The sequence below is a fragment of the Ischnura elegans genome, chromosome 2 (assembly GCF_921293095.1).
Source record: "Ischnura elegans chromosome 2, ioIscEleg1.1, whole genome shotgun sequence".
Taxonomy (NCBI): domain Eukaryota; kingdom Metazoa; phylum Arthropoda; class Insecta; order Odonata; family Coenagrionidae; genus Ischnura; species Ischnura elegans.
Window position 1 is genome coordinate 115,086,784 of NC_060247.1, and position 14,909 is coordinate 115,101,692.

Below are 14,909 nucleotides of genomic sequence, written 5' to 3' on the forward strand. Positions count from 1 at the left end.
CTCTGTATTAATCTCTCTATTTCAAATTGTTATCTTCATCGGATTTTACCTTAAAAAGTTATCAAATGATGTGATGTAATTTAAAAACTTTAAAAATTTTGGGGATAAGTGTATAGGAAAAACAGCAATATAAGAACTTGAATCAGATGTATGGAGCAAGATATGATGGACGTAAGCATTATAAATTTAAGTGTTAAAATATTAACAGACACAAGAACTGATTGATATGAGAACCGAGAGCAAAGTGGAGAGCTGGATCAAACCAACCTTTTTACTGTTGATTACAAAAACACTAATCAATAGCAAAATTTTTATAATACAGTGTCTCCAGTCACTAGGTTATACCCTATAATCTGCAGAAAGTAAGTCAAGGTATTTGGGCCAGTATGGTGGAACTGTTCCATCATCTACAAGTAAATAATTGTTAAGTATTGAATATTTTTAATCAGCAAATGAGTAAAGAGGAAACAAATGCAAGGAGCAAGGCACAACCCTATTGAAAATTTCTTATAAGTCTTACAGAAATTCTTATAAGAATTCTGTAAGACTTATAGGATTCTATAAGTCTTACAGAATTCTATAAGTCTTACATATTTCTTATAGGATTCTATAAGTCTTATAGAAATTCTTATAGGATTCTATAAGTCTTACAAAAATTCTTATAAGAAATCTGCATTTCTTATAGAATTCTACAATAATGCTGCGCGGGTCGCATACCTTTTAGGTTTTTATCCAGCAGGCGTGTCACCATAACTTATGTTGGCAATTGATAATTATTTTAGGAATTCTACATAAGATAATTTTTTGAAATTATGTATAACTCTTTTTTAAGTAATGTTCAGCTAATTTCCTGGTTATTTTCAGCATGGTATTTGACATAAATGGTTCCAAGAAGCGGAGGCTTCTTTAACCTGGATCCGCCCAATGTAACATAAATGTCACACCCTGTATCGCTCCACTGTAATGGCTCTTGCATCGTTCGGGCACGGTATATTGTTGTGTTTTATACCTTATAAGAAAGAGGAAGCTAAGTGCTTCAATTCAAGCTAAGAATTGTCAAGTGAGAGTGAAGACCTATCCTTTGAGTACCCCTGGTACTTATGCGCCTTCCCTAGACACTAAAAATGGACGTTCGCTTTGTGTAAATATTTAATTTTTTCATTAACTATATGCGCTACAGTGACAATTTTTGGTATTTATCAACATAATGATATAGAATTATTAATAATACATTAATATGTTTGGTATTGCTTTCCATTTCTGTAATAAACTCTGATAAATGTTACTGTGACATAAATGTCACATTGGGCGGATCCCTATGCAAATCTTCAAAGTTTCGAATTTTTTGCTCTAGTTAGAATTTATTCCATTTTCAAGGTTTTTTCCTTCGTATTCCCGCCAAAAGATTTATTATTTATCAATTAGTCGATAAATTTGCATTTATTAACTTTTATTCCGGTAATTACTTTTGAATTAAATTTTTTAATATTAGGGATATCGATAGCTCAGAGATATTACAGTGTGAAGCCAAATAGCTTCCGGAAAACGAAGACTTTGACGAAGTACAATATACCTTGAGCTACCAGAAACAGCAATTGTCACTGATGAGGACATTGCAGATGACCAGGCTGGTGGACTTGTGGAAAATTTAACGGGAAGACAACTTCGGGCAAGAGTGGAGCTTGTTTTGCAGCTTGATAATGATAATACTAATGAATTCCAAGAGAAGTCCTGAAGTATTTCGGTAACAGTTAGATGTAAGGAAAAGGATTCGAAGTCAACGAAGCTTACATCACTTCTCCAATAGAAAAAAGTAAAAAGAGAAGCTGCTTATTTGCGACAAGAAGGTCATTTTGTAAGAAATAGGTTATTCCCCGAAACAGATCTTCCGGAATAGAGGGAAAAATTAGGTGTAGAAATTTTTTAAATGGTTTTTTCGAATGACATTCTTTTTTCTCATGGCAGAATTAGATAATTATACTACTTCTATTGTTTTTTCATCTTCTAGCATCAGTAAAGAGGAGATGAAAATTTTCATTGGGATTTTACTTTTATGAGGTTGTAACTGGTTTCCATCCAAGCGATGCTCCTGGGAAGATTCTGGGGGTGCTCACAACTCAATGGTTACGAATGAATAGGTTCTTTGTGATGAGTAGATACCTTCACTGTGCAGACAATACGATGCCCGACATAATAGACAAATTGTGGTAGCTTCGCCGTAGATCACTAAATTGAAAGAACGTTTCAGAGGGATTTTTCCCACTGAAAAAACTCTCTTTTGGCAGGAATGATTGTGGAGTATTTTGGTATCCATCCTTGCATGTAATTCATTCGGCGGAGGACAATCAGTTTTGGTGGTAATGGTGGAATATTTTCCTTGACTTTTGGATGTAGCTGTTCACAATCTGAAGCTGTTCACAATCTGTTCACGAGCGAAATCTGGTCATTGCATGTCACAATTAGAGATCAGGCGTGTAATAATGCAAGCATTACTGGCCATACATCGATGCAAAGGCAAGTATAGCCGCCGTACTACTTCATTTTCAACAGAGGCAGGCAGTGAAATATGTTACGATGCTAATGATCAATTAGTCTCAAAAGATTGCGTCGCCGTGCTGGAGAACATTGCGCTTCCGTCAAATGCACTGCATGCGATGCATGAAATATGGACAAATATTGCTTTACTACTTACCACTCAAAATGGTACGTATACGCCGGCATTGAACTCTAAAGCAATCTTTAGTTTATATGAAACAAATTGATTCAAATTTAATGCAATTTTATAAGGTATTACACCCTTATATGTTGTGAGAATATTTTTCAAACATGTATATTTATTCTATGTATTTTCCAAAATTGGGAAATGCATTTTCAACTATTTTACTTATTTTCCATGTAAAAATATTATTTAAATGTATCTTCAACAAATCCATTGATTGTGTCAATTCAAGGTTCTGTAATTTCATAACACTACTGCCGAAAACTTAAATTTATACATAAATTTAAAATAATTTTTCTTGATGTGTATTTGACAAGTTTATAATATAAACATTATAAATTTAAATATACCCCAAACTTGTGAAACAGCATTGAAAAAATCCAAAACACTTCTACATCTTAAAAAATCACAATTTACATCGAAAAATTTATGAATCGCGGGCAATGGAACTCTGAAAATTATTGCTAAATTTTTAAACAATTTACTTTAAATTTAAACAAAAGCTTGAAAATAGTGTACGTAATTAATAATATGTTTTTCTTGTGTTTTTTATCATTTAAATGAACATTGCAGCTCAAATGCGAAAAATATTTGCTTTTTCTGGGGAAAAATTACCTTGCACCAAAAGACAACAGATCCGCCCAATGTGACATTTATGTCACAGCCTGTATCTCGGAAACTACACAACCGATCAACGAAATATTTTCAGAATGTAGTAAAAATGAGACCCTTACCATTCCCCTAGAATATGAATTATTAATCTCAAAAAAAATATTTTGGGCGGATCCAGGTTAATGCGACTTGTTAGTACATATATATATATCGCTGAGGGCACATGAAAAATTGTAGACTTATAAGATCTCTCTGTTTCGAGTCTACAGATTACTTGACCGATGGAAGTTCGATATGGGCCATGAATAACCACGATGTATACTACGATTGCATACGTTGCAGGATACTGTTCACATGGTTCCCTAGCAACCTAACAACCAAAACTTGTTTGGTTGTTAGGTTGCTAGGGATTGCTTTTATATGTTAATCATTCACTATGTCTTTGTGATAGCAGTTTAATAAAATAAGTCGTGTGCTTCTAACCAAAATAAGGCATTGACCTCATTTGGTAAGTATTAAAAAACTGGCATTCCTAAAATTATGTTACCTTAAACAGATAGTTTCGTTGAATTTTAAACTTTTCATCATTAATCTGGATAGACATGTATATTTTTCAGATTGTGGCATATCTAACATAAGAGGAAGTTTTAATGAAAACAGTGTTTTAATGGACAAAGTGAGTGATTTAGTCGTCTCTGAAGAGAATGAGAATGAATTTGTATGAGTATGCCAACATCTGCACAGTTATTATTTTATGGAAAATACATCAACTATTATTCTCAATCAGTGTTTCTGTGATTCCTATTAATTTCCCTAAATCTTGCACTCATTGTTAGCCATATTCTACGTATCCTTTTCTCCAAAATGGCATCAAATTCCATTTTGCTTTGCTTATTTCTTTCATTATTTATCCAAATCTGCATGTAGAGGTCTCATTTTCTCAGGTATCTTAAATAAACATTGCTCATATGCATTTTATTTATCAAATTTTACTCTTCCTTCCCATATAATTTCTTGAAGTACCTATCTCCAGTGGAACTTGAATTTTATTTCATTTGCTTCTTCAATTTTCCAGGTTAAATCATATTCCATATTGCAATTCCTGTATCTTTCATTGCGTAATGATTGCCAAAGTTGTATTCAATTATCAGTCCATCATTCTAGGTTATCGTTGGTTTCATTGATTTTAGTTTCTTTTAGCATGTGGGGACATTAACCTTATACAGAACCCATGCCCTGAAAGACCTCTATGGTATCTCGCCTTGTCTGGCCAGCCAGGTGAACTTTACAGAGCTTCAATGTCCTTTTTGATGTACACTGATGATAGACATCTACATTAGGTTCATGGGAAATCATTAGGTTTGCTGTATAAGATATAGGCGTCTACATTTGGATTGAATTAGGTATAATGCTAACTTTGTACTCTCAGTAAGGATGTAAATCTTATGTAGCTTTTTATAGAAGTTTGCGCAAGTGTTTTAAGCATGTTGATATGATATTTATAATAAATATTTCCATCAGAAAATTTGTTATAAATAAAATTTTGTAACTGATAGTTAGAAGAAATTTTTTTATAAGAAAAATTCTTATAAGAAATTTTCTTATAAAAAATATGCCTAATTTCTGATATGAAATTTTCTTATAGAAAAATTCTTATAAGAAATTTTCTTTTAAGAAAAATGCCCAATTTCTGATAAGAAATTTCCAATAGGGAAGTGAACAGCAAGAAAAATGGCTATTTTCTTGCATCTGGGTATACAAAATATGGCTAGAGAATGAGTTTACTTGAAAGCAATGCACTAAGAAAAATTCAAGCTTATGAGAAAACAATTAATTATCACATGCTCCAGCAGCCAAAAAAACAAGGCATTATGGTAACAACTGTACATCAGCAACAACTCATTTGAAGTTTTTTTTAGTGCATAGGGTAAAAATGTATAATTCATCAAAACAAACAGTTTATTTCACCTAGTACTATTATACACTGACTCAAGTAGATTGATTCCTTCTATGAAGAACACAGCCTTCATCATATGCATAGGGTTGACAGAAAAAATTAAGAAAATAAATCCTTGCCAATGATTTGACTGGGCAGATTATTTATTGGTGTATTAACATTTGAACAGACAAACTTATAAGTAAAAAGAGAGAAAATACATTGACTGTTTCCAGCCTATAAAGCAAAACAGAACCCACTGTCGGAAACTGGTACTCTATGTCTTACTTTGGGGCATTTCATCTTAGTGGGAAAATTGCTTCCAAGTTCCTGATTGGTACTTAAAACACCATACACTGAAAAACATATTTTCAAACTGCAAGGTCTCAACGAACCCACAGAAAAAAGTAGCAAGTATTTAATGCAATTAAGATACATATTACAAAGGATGTTATGTAAGACAGATGTGAAAATGAAATTTCTGATGATTGCCCAGCTAAATAACTGGATAAATTCTTATCAATATCCAGCCATGCATGAGGATCCATCTGGTGCAGGGTTTTGAGGTTTGTCACATTGCTCATCCTCAGGGATTAATTTCAAACAAGTGTTGATGAAGTCATTTTAGGAGTTATCTTTGAAAGTGAGGAATCCAAGAAACACTGACTTATATACTGGTATGATTTCATCTTTCTTTGGGGACAAGGAACTTTACAGACCTATAAATGTTGTACCAGATGAATTCTCTTACTCATCAGAAAACTTGAAAGAACTTTACCTGGAACTGCAGGCATTTTAAAATTACATGAATGGAACACAAAAGAGATTTCAGAAGATTTAACCTCAAGAAGCAAGTTCACCAAACACCTTTAAACAGAAGTGTATAAAATTGATTTCCATACAATATCGCTCCACTATTAAAATGAAATGGAAAAGCTGGATGGTTTTGAATAGCTAGAAATAATAAAAAATATTGATGTTGATAAATTCCTAATGAATGAATGCATGTTCCTAGTCTAGCCCCTATTTTTAAAGGTTGAATTCCTCCTTCTCTCCCTCCTCTTACCACTCATGATATCTCAATAGAATTTGTAATTAATTATTGAATTTAAATTAGACAATTTTCTGCCTTCAATCAAAGGCTGCTGGCCAACATCAATATATTTCACAAGCTCAGCTTCAATAGCACAGACTGCACATGCTCAGCTTCAATCATCAAGGCCATTGCTAAATTTTAATATAAAAACACCAGATACGAACACATATGGGCATTTGCCTTGATCACCTCTCCACCAATGGAGGTGCTACCGTTATTGGAACTTGGATTTGCAAATGGGGCTTGACCATCTCCAGCCACTCTGCCAGAAGGTGATATGAAACTGCACTGAAACCTAGGTCATATGCATAAAAGCTACCTAATACATATCTTTATATTATTGGAGGTAAGTCAGCATACAGCATCAAGAATATTAAATATATTTATTTAAGAAAAAGGCTAAGAGATATTCATAATTACAAAAGCCCAAGGTATTATGGTATTAGCCCAGGACTGACCTTAGACAGGAAATTATTACTTCCTGAGAGAAAATACAACCACTATACCAAAAGGTCTGAATGCCTTCCACAAAAATATTTCTTAAGCCACAATTACCCACTGATTATGGATGACTCAAGCCTTTGAGTCAGTAGAATGGGGTATACATTTGGACAAGATTAATCCTGCACTGTTGCTCGAATGAGAAAATAATTACTTATAAAGGGCTGTTCACACAGTCCATTAGCTCTTACAAGTTAATGTCTAAATGTATGAATGCATGCATGAACATAAAAATGCACTGTGTAACCACCCAACTTGTGCGAACAAAAAATAGCACCTATTCTAATTTCGTTCATGCATTCAAATATAAATTTGTATGAGTTAATGCACCATGTAAACAGGCCTTAAGACTACTTGAGTTTAGACGTATGATTACACAAATGAACTTTGAGCACTCAAATGGTTACATGAATACTTCAATGACAACCCAAACAAATATAATAGTAACCAAGTTCTCAAGTTCCACAATGAATATCATTAAATAGAAATACAAAAAATGAAATGAGTACACCATCAGAGTACCCACATACCTGGATGCAGAGGCATAACTATGGGAGGAGGATATGAGGGGATAGATCCCCTCCAAAGCCTCAGAGAAATAAACGTATCATTAAAAACTATTGTCTTTTTTAGACATATAATAACTGCATCAGTTTAAAGTTAAATTTGGAGTGCCGAAATGATGTGAAATGCATTTCCAGGCATGTCAATTTTCAAAAACTTTCCCCGATCCCCATTGCCTAGAGGATGGGGTCGTCACTCCAGGCTATCCCAACCTCTCACCCCCCCACCCAAAGCATATTCCTAGTTACGCCACTGCCTGAATGATTGAACAAGTTTGGAACTTAGTTACTGTGGTATTTGCCTGGTTGTTCATTGTGGTCCTTCAAGTATTCAGCTTTCGTTTAGATACTTCATTTGAGTTCTTAACTATGCATTTGAGTGTGCAAATACTTATTTGGTTACTCGGGAGATTACTTTTGCCACACACCCCTTCGCCCCACTCTCTGTGTCAGATTCAAAGCAAAACAGAAGAGTACGATCAATTAAGCAGCAGCGGGTTAAGTTAGGAAGAGGTCTGAGAGGGAAGGTGGCCATCCAAACAGTCCTGAGAGTCATGTCTGAGGGCTAGAGTAATAATTAGCTGTCCATCCATTGTCATATATTGAATAAAATGCCAGGAGTAACGCTGTCATGAGGAGCATTAAGATCAATTATGGCCACACAAGCCTCAAGCAATACATCATGACTGTTTGAAAGCAAGTTGCAGTGGTAGCTGACACTTGGTGACACACAGGATAAAATAAAACCTCTCCTACGGAATTTGGTGAGTTTTCCTACTTTTTCGTATCTATTAATTGATATTAGAGGACCATCATTCTCATTTGCAAATGGGTATTTTCCATTTCATACTATTTATGCAGAAGCAAGGATTCATGTGTATGATCACAGAGCATAAATAAATACTTACCCAATCAGAGCAAATTGCTAATGTAAATGTTATTAGTCAATCTTATTGACACAAACAACTGTGATAGGTAAAGTACAGCTGACAGGACAATTTTTAACATCTTGGTTGACTTCTTCAAACCAATATACTAAAGAAATTGAACCCTTTTGAGGCACAAACATCATGAATTCATCAGTTACCATAAGAAAGTCAATAAGAGGGTCAGTCCTACTGAGATCACATTGGAATCATCTTTGCCTCTAAAAACCCTAAGGAAAGCACCTACATAAGATTGATGCAATGCCTATGGCTTAGAAATATGTCTTGAGTGTCTAATGAAGACAATCATCCAAGAAAAAGTGAAAGAGACGCCAACCAAAGCCCTCAGACCTCATATGAGCCTTGGCTTCCGGGCATTCCTCCGCATTGAGTTGTCCATAGGTGACGACAGTTTCTCCAGCCATTCTGCAGGCATCTTCAGACCAGAAGTAGCGATGCATAGATTTGGCATTCTTGTATTGGTACTTAGGGGATCAGAGGTCGGTTCTGATTGGTTGGATATCAGGTGGGCTCTGATTGGTCATTGATTTTGAAGACTCTTTTCCATGTGCTGGCTAATGTGTCTCGCGGCTGAGCTTAAAGCCACCGAGTGCGTCCACCGGGTTGCGGATGGTAGGTCGACCTTTAGATATAGAGGTTAGCTTGGAGATAAGAGAGTTCTCTCGTCGAATAAGCAGTCGTGGACAAAAAGTGGCGGTATTCTGAGGGGGTATTGGGCTACCCTTGGGTAAGGTAGACCATTTAAAAGATACCAAAACCTGTGAAGATACCGTGACTTGGCGACTGGGGGCCGCCAACAATTATGCCTCTCATCACCCGGGGGAGAGGGCAGCAGCTCTTCTTCACATGTGCGAAGGTGGAGACCATACTGGTCGGTACAGCGACACACATTCCACTACGGGCGTGGTAACATTTACTTTAACGGCTGTAGTACTGCGATGTGGAAGGCAAGGGGAAACCACCACATTATCATCCCGAGGAGTCACAGCTACTCCACTCAATTTATATAATGACATGATGGAATTCTCTCGGGTAAAATATTCCGAAGGTAAACTAGTCCCGCATTCGGATCTCCGGGCGGGGACTACTCGAGAGGGTACATCGGTCAAACGAGATAGAATGTTACGGATAGGAACATGGACGTCAGATCACTTCGTACCTGCGGTAAGCTAGAGAACTTGAAGGTGGAGATGCAAAGAATGAACCTCGATGTATTAGGCATCAGCGAAATGAAGTGGCCCCAGGAAGGAGACTTTTGGAGTGGAAGCTACAGAATGATACACACGGGATCGCTAAATGGTAATGCTGGAGTAGACATAATGCTTAGAAAGAGCGCCGGGATGCATGTTAAAAGCTACCTGCAGTTTAATGAAAGGATAGTAATAGTGAAGATAGATACTAAACCCGTACCTACTGTAGTGGTACAGGTTTACATGCCTACGTCAGATTATGAAGACGAAGAAGTAGAAGATGTCTACCAAGATATAGCGGAAGTTATCAAGCAGGTAAGAGGGGAAGAAAATCTTATTATTTTAGGTGACTGGAACGCCGTGGTCGGCGAAGGTCAAGACGGAATAATAACTGAGAAATATGGGTTGGGTAACCGAAATGAAAGAGGAGAAAGGCTACTTGAATTCTGCACGGAGCACAGGCTAGTGGTTGCCAACACTTTATTCAAAAATCCCCTGCGAAGAAGATACACATGGAAGATGCCAGGAGACCGTAGAAGATTCCAAATCGACTACATTCTAGTGAAACAAAGATTCAGGAACCAGGTGAAGGACTGCAAAAGTTATCCAGGGGCAGATATCGATAGTGACCATAAATTAGTTATAATGAAATGCCACCTTAAATTTAAAAAGTTGAAGAAAGCCGTGAAAACATATGGCAGGTAGAAAAATTGAGGGAGGTTCAGCATCAACTGGCTTTTAAAGAGGCTGTAGAAAATAAAATAGGGGAGGATACGACCAACAAACCAATGGAAGAGAGTTGGAAAACCATTAGAAGTGGTCTGCAGGCGGCAGCTGAGGAAGTTCTTGGTAAAAGAAGAGTCGTTATGAAAAAAACATGGATCACGCAGGGAGTATTAGATCTCATTGAAGAAAGAAGAAAATACAAGGCTGCGAAAACAGAGGAAGGACAGAATCGTTACAAGAGAATAAGGAACGAAATATGTCGTAAAGCGCGGAACGCTAGAGAAACGTGGATGAAAAGCATTTGCGAAGACGTGCAAAACAATCTTAAACATGGAAAAGTAGAGGCCGCTTATAGGATAGTGAGGAACCACTTTAAGGAAAGGGGCGTAAGATGTAATACCCTTAGGGACAAAAACGGAGAACTATTGATTGAAAACGAAGAAAAAGGGAAGAGATGGAAGGAATATCTGGAAGATTTGTACAAAGGAAGTCGCCTCAGAACGAATGCTATCGAAAACGAGAGGGAAGTGGATGCCGATGACATGGGAGCCCCAATTTTAAGATCGGAATTTGATGCGGCTGTAAGAGACCTCAGGATAAATAAAGCGTCTGGCATTGATGACATTCCTGCGGAACTAATTAAAAATTCAGGAGAGAAGACGTTGAACCAGCTATACAAAATCATTAGTGAAATGTATTCGACAGGTGAGATACCAAAGGATTTCGAGAGGAACATTATAATCCCTATTCCTAAGAAGAAAAGAGCGGAGAAGTGTGATGATTTTAGGACCATAAGCCTTACTACACATGCGTCAAAGATACTGACAAGGATCATCTATAGAAGAATAGAACGAAAAGCAGAAGAGTACTTGGATGAGGACCAATTTGGATTCAGAAAAAACAAAGGCACAACAGAAGCAATATTGGCCCTAAGACTGCTCATAGAGAAGAGAATGGAAAAGAACAAGCCAACATTCGTTGTGTTTGTGGACTTAGAGAAAGCATTTGACAACGTGGATTGGAGCACAATGCTCGGAATCCTAAAGGAAATCGGGGTTCTTTATAATGACAGAAGAATCATCCACAGTTTATACAAAAACCAAGTAGCCGTGATAAAATCAGGGCCCAGCTGTGAAGAAGCAAGAATTAAGAAAGGAGTGCGACAAGGCTGTACATTGTCACCCGTAATTTTCAACGTTTACATTGAAAAAGCCATTAAGGAAATCAAAGAAAAGGCATTGGGAGTGAATATCCATGGAGAAAAAATAAGCATGCTAAGATTTGCCGATGACATAGCCGTTATAGCAGAAACAGAGACGGATTTGAAAAATATTCTGGTTAATATGGGTAGGGTAATGAGTAGATATCAACTGAAAATAAGCACGAAGAAAACCAAGATCTTAGTATGCAGCAGAAGAGAAGAAGGCAAGACCAACATTAAAATAGGGAGGCAAAAACTGATGGAGGTGGATGAATTCTGTTATTTGGGAAGCAAGATAACTAGTGACGGGAGAAGCAAGAAAGAAATTATCAGCAGAATAGCCCAGGCGAAGAGAGCATTCCACCAAAAGAGAGACCTGCTTACAGCGGGAAACTTAAATATGGAAGTAAAGAAACAATTTATAAGAACCTACATCTGGAGTATGCTCCTATACGGAAGTGAGGCATGGACAATGACCGCAGCGGAGAAAGCAAGGATAGAGGCCTTTGAAATGTGGTGCTACAGAAGAATGATGAAAATCAAATGGATCGACCGAGTTAGTAACGAGGAAGTCCTAAGAAGGGTAGGAGAGAAGAGAAGCCTCATGAAAACCATAATAAGAAGACGGAACAACCTTATAGGCCACATCTTGAGACATGATGGCCCGATGAAGACAATCGTCGAAGGACAGGTGGAAGGCAAGAATGGAAAAGGAAGACCCCGAACAAAATATATGGAACAAGTAAGGAGAGATGTGAAAGAGAAGAAATACGTAGGTGTGAAAAGATTAGCTGATAGGAGAACTGAGTGGAGAGCTGCGTCAAACCAATCCTAGGATTGTTGACCAGTGATGATGATGGCTAATGTGTAGCCGCCTTCTCTGTTGCAGTTATCAGGATGCTTAGTTATCTCTATATCTACTCAGATTAACCTAGGATAGTAACAGCTTTCATTACACAGGACTTTAGGCTTATTGTAATCCACAGTGAGGCCAGGTTCCAACCACTTGTGCTCCGAGACGGCAGAAAGGTGGGACAGCTTCTTCTCCGTGGCATGTTCATGTTCCCTTATCCTGGTTTTGATAGATCGTCCGGTCTGTCCTATATAACATTTACCACAGGAGCATTGCAGTTGATACTCTCCCTCATATAGTAAGCATGACATCTTGTCCTTCGGCTTAGGCAGAAGGTTGCTTGGCAGCAAGTGAACCTGGTCTTCACATTATGCATTATGTTTGGTCAGAATTGCGGCGATTCTCTCCATGGTTCCTGATACATAGGGAATGGCTGCATACGCAGCGGGTTTCTCTCACGATGAATCTTCGGTAGATTTATTTCCTTTGTTGTCACTAGATAAAGTCCTTTTTAGGACTGTACGCACGGAAGTCGGAATGCCCGGAAGCTGAGACTCATATTAAGAAATGCTGCGGAAACCTCAGAGCAAGCCTCAGACCTCAGATGTGATGTATGGTACAATTGATCAAATATGCAAACAAAAAGAAGCACATAAGAGAAAATATTGGCAGATAGGAGAATTGACAGAGGTGCTGCCTCACATAAATTCCAAGATTCTTGATGATGATACCTCCTAATGAACTTTATATAAGTACACTGAAAACCACAACTAGGAAGTAGCCCTGACGGACCGAAATGTCCCTTAATAATATTTGAAAGTATTTTTTAAAGTCACCAATTAAAAGGGCATGTATGTCGATAAGACATTTTTGATTTTCTAAGATGAAATTATTTCAATCAGTTAACTACTTAGTTATAGCTACATAATAGACTGCATCTCTTCACTGCATCTGTGTTCTGAGGGGGATGATGATTTTCCATAAATTTCCAACAATATGCTGTGGAAAAAGTTGCCTATATGAAGTTTTGAACAGTTGACTATACAAAGTGTACTGCTTCAAAGTGGGGAAAATGGATGCTGAGGGATGAAAAATATAGGGAACGACTGGAGGATTTACAGATATGGGCAAGAACGAGAGTGGAGAAGGTATGGATGGAGAGGAAAAGGAGTAAGGTGGTAGAAATGGTGGGTGAGGAGAGGTAACTTCTTCTCAGAGGATACAGAGGGTTTGGATGGAGCATAGTGAGGAGGGAATGCTGAAAACCATACTATAAGGAAGAACATTAGGTAAACAAAAAAGGAGAAAAATAGAGATTTTTCAGGGTAGAATTATTAGAGGCCCTTACGGTGTATAAAAGAGGGAAGTCCAAAGGCAATGGATTCTCTAAATCCTATTTCTGAGTTTACCAAAATACTGAACCTAAACAACACTCAGCATTCGTGTAAATTGTGGTAGGTTTAAATTCAAAACTTCAATTTGGAGTATGCTTCTAACGGAAGTGAGGAAAGGAAAATAAAACCAATGGAGAAATCAAGGGTAGAGGCCTTTGAAATGTGGTGCTACAGAAAAATAATGAGGATCAAATTTATCAATCAAGGTAGCAATGTGGAAGTCCTAAGAAGAGTAGTAGATAAGAGAAGCCTCATGAAAACCTTGATAAGAAGAAATAACTACGTTATAGGTCAGATCTTGAGACATAATGGCCTAATGAAGACAATCGTTGAGAGCCAAGAAGATGGGAAGAAAAGAAAAGGAAGACCTCGAATAAAATATATTTATCTATGAATTAAATATATAATATATGGAACATGGAGAGAAGAATGTATGCGAGAAAATATATGGAGGTATGGAAAGATTAGCTGATATGAGGATTGAGTGGGTAGCCACATTAAACCATTCTTAGGACAGTTGACAAGTGGTGATTGGTTTCAATACCTAAACTGAAGATTCACCGCATAGGTAATTAGATTGAAATAGCAAAGTAAGAATCTTCACATGTAATCCTACAAAAAATACCACAGAACCATAATTCTTATATTTCACTGAACGCTGCGACAATTACCCTGTAGGGTATACCTATAGGTTTCTACCACACAAACCATTTTTCTAGGTATTATTACGGGCTTAGTTTTTCCGGCAAGGAGGTGATAAATTTAAAAAAATTATACCAAATATTTCCTTACAGACAGATACAGGGATGACGCAAAAACATCCACTGTAAGGGCTATAATCCTGCGAATAATAGTAGGTATACTTCTAAACCAAAACTTACTTCAGTATTGTTGGATTCGCCTAACTTAAAATTGAGCTACACTGAAATTTCCGATACGTATGGCTAAGAAATAGTGATGTAGGGTACTCAACCTTGGGCAACTGTTATCATATAATAACTTCTCAAATTTACAACTTGGCTTTTAAGGCAAGAGACAACATTATAATTATCTCCCGTGGAAACATGAGGACGTCGCTCCCTATTGAGAGACTTTAGGCGATTAACTTCTCATGCCTGTGTTCTAAAAACCACTATTGCAAGATACTTAGATGAGTTTTCAGAAAACTTAC

General features: G+C 37.1%; 1 protein-coding gene across 2 annotated transcripts in view; it reads right to left on the reverse strand.

The window, feature by feature from the left end:
• The window catches only part of LOC124154447 (beta-galactosidase-1-like protein 2), a 41,671-nt gene that overhangs the window by 26,182 nt on the left and 580 nt on the right, over positions 1-14,909 (reverse strand). The gene's annotated exons all lie outside the window — the stretch shown is intronic.